At 41.6% G+C, this 2,539-nt stretch overlaps 1 pseudogene; it reads right to left on the bottom strand.

Annotated features, from left to right (window-relative positions):
* Positions 1 to 1,055: 1,055 nt before the first annotated feature.
* Positions 1,056 to 1,557, bottom strand: LOC114037563 (annotated as a pseudogene).
* Between the last annotated feature and the right edge of the window lie 982 nt (positions 1,558 to 2,539).

Raw genomic sequence — 2,539 nt, 5'->3', positions numbered from 1 at the left:
ACTTTGAGATCCTGACAAGATTGCCCAGACAAACCTAAAGCACAAGCACACATTCTTTCTCTCTCTCTCTCTCTCTCTCTCTCTCTCTCTCTCTCTCTCTCTCTCTCTCTCTCTCCTCTCTCTCTCTTTCTGTGTCTCTCTCTGTCTCTGTCTGCCTGTCTGTCTCTCTCTTTGTCTCTGTGTGTGTCTCTGCCTCTGTCTTTCTCTCAGTCTCTGTCTCTGTCTCTCTGTCTCTCTATCTGTCTCTCTCTCTCTCTTTCTTCTCCCCCTCCCCCATGCCTCATAAACATTAGGTGAGGTCACACCCTGAGAAAATCATATGATTGTATAGATGCTGCTAGCATTATTTCACTGTGCTATAGGGATCAGACCATCATGGGCTAGAGATAGTGCTCCTAGTGGAATGAAGATGGCATTCAGAGGCTGAGAACCTAGGTTCAAATGCCAGCTCTGACACTAGTGACCTGTGTAGCCTTGATGAAATCAGTGAACCTCTCTACACTTCTGTTTCCTTCTCTGAAAAATGAGAAGATTGAATCTGCTGCCCTGCCCGGTCCCTTTCATCTTTAAATCTCTTAGTCAAGGAATGTGCCCCATTGCCTCAAGTCACCAAGTGAAGGGCACGATTGGAAATACCACATGCTATCCCTCCCCTTTTGTTCTCCCGTTCTTTCCAAAAAGAGGAGGTCTCACAAGCCCCAAAGTCTGGGGTTGGAACTCAGAGATTTGTTACTATCTATAGCCTTCTTAGGCCATCTGTTTTTCATCTAAGCTATTCTAGAAATCTAGTATTCATTCCTTGAAGGTTGGAGAGGAAGGATGGGTAAATAATACTAACTCCCATTTTTACAGAGGTAGGTACCATTAGAATTATTATTACCATTTCTTAGGAGCAAATAGCAAGTTTATTTGGTGGAAGCAAAGAGTAAATAGTCTAAAGAGGACGTATGATGGGGGTTGGTAGCCCTGAAAATGTAGCTAGTTGCATCAGGGACAAAAGGATGATTTTCACCCTGAGAAAGTTAGAGGGTTCTCTGTGTAAAGGGGAGCTGTTCTCAACCATTCAGCAACTTCCAGACTAGCTCTTCAGAGTTGATATAACCATTGCTGTCCTCGTGCTCTGACATTAATGCCTCCACCTGTCCCTCTGTTGTCTCACCCAGGGTGAGGATATATTTTATTTCAGCCCCCACAACTATGCCCATCCATTCCTTATCAAACACCCAAAGCCTTTTGACATAGTCTTTTTATGTGCCCTGGTCCTTATTCTTTGCTATAGTCTGCAGCATTGGCAGAAAGAGTTCAAAGTCTAGCCCCTTCACCTTCATCTCATCACTACTGGAATTCCCTGAGATCCTGAACACTTTAGAATTGATAGGGTTCTGGCCCAGGGCTCACACACATCCCCATTCTGGCTGTGTAAGATCTTCCCATCCCCTGTACAGTTAACAGCTAGAAGGCCCCCTTGAACTCTGCCATCTGATCCTTAGTGAAGTCATACACCTTGGCCATGAAGCTCGGTCCTCCTGCTGCACCTGCTATGGCTACTATTAGCATTTTGTGTTCTATTTTTAAGGAAGAATAAAATCATTAATAAGAGAAATACAAATCCAAACCATTCTGAGGTTTCATTTCACACTCAGAAAAGTAGCAAAGATAGACAAAAGATTGAAATAGTCCAAGCTGGAGAGCTATGGAAAGATGGGCAGATTAGTAGTACCTTATTTGGTTTTTATCCCAAGTTACAAGCATCTCTTCCTATCTGCCCTTTTCTTCACTGAAAAGAAGAAAACGAAAAACTTGTCATAAATATGTATAGTCACACAAAAACAATTTACTATGTTAGTCAGATCCCCAAATGGGGATTTAGTCCCTCGTCTGACAGGGGTTGGGTAGTACTCTTCATCATCAGTGCTCCAGAATCATGCAATGCTCATCAATACATTGATTTCAAAGACATTCAACATTTTGACAATGTTATCAGAGTATAAATTGTTTCTCTGGTTCTTACTTCCCTTTCCATCAATTCATTCAAGGCTTTCTAGGTTTCTTAGTAACTTTCTTCTTCATCTTTTCTTGGGGTAAAACAGTATTCCATTGTGTTAATATAAAATAAATTGTTCAGCCACTTCAATTGATGGCACCTCATCTTTAGTTTCTAGTTCTCTGCTACCACAAAAAAAGGGACTTTTTCATTTTCTTGGATCTCTTTGTATTATTATCATTTTAACGATGAAGAAGCATGAAGTGATTTGCCCATGACCACACTAGGAATCAGAGTTAAAATTTAAATTTTCTGCCCCTATTCAAAGTCCAGAGTTCTCCATACATGTCTCGACACACATCAGTTCTCCGTATGTATGTTGATGTACATAGCAGACTAGTAGTCACGTCCCAACAGAGCAAAAGTTCTTTGTGGGGAGGGGCTATCTGGCTCTTCTACCTAGCACAGAGACTGACACATAGTGGATGCTTCCTAGTTAACTCCTTGTTGTGAATGAATGCATTCTCCCATAGGGAATTTATTTTATTTCTGTAT

This window comes from Vombatus ursinus, unplaced genomic scaffold (genome assembly GCF_900497805.2).
Source record: "Vombatus ursinus unplaced genomic scaffold, bare-nosed wombat genome assembly UNPS02010461.1, whole genome shotgun sequence".
NCBI lineage: Eukaryota > Metazoa > Chordata > Mammalia > Diprotodontia > Vombatidae > Vombatus > Vombatus ursinus.
Note: the sequence above shows the minus strand (reverse complement) of the source record. Positions and strands in the feature narration are given on the sequence as shown.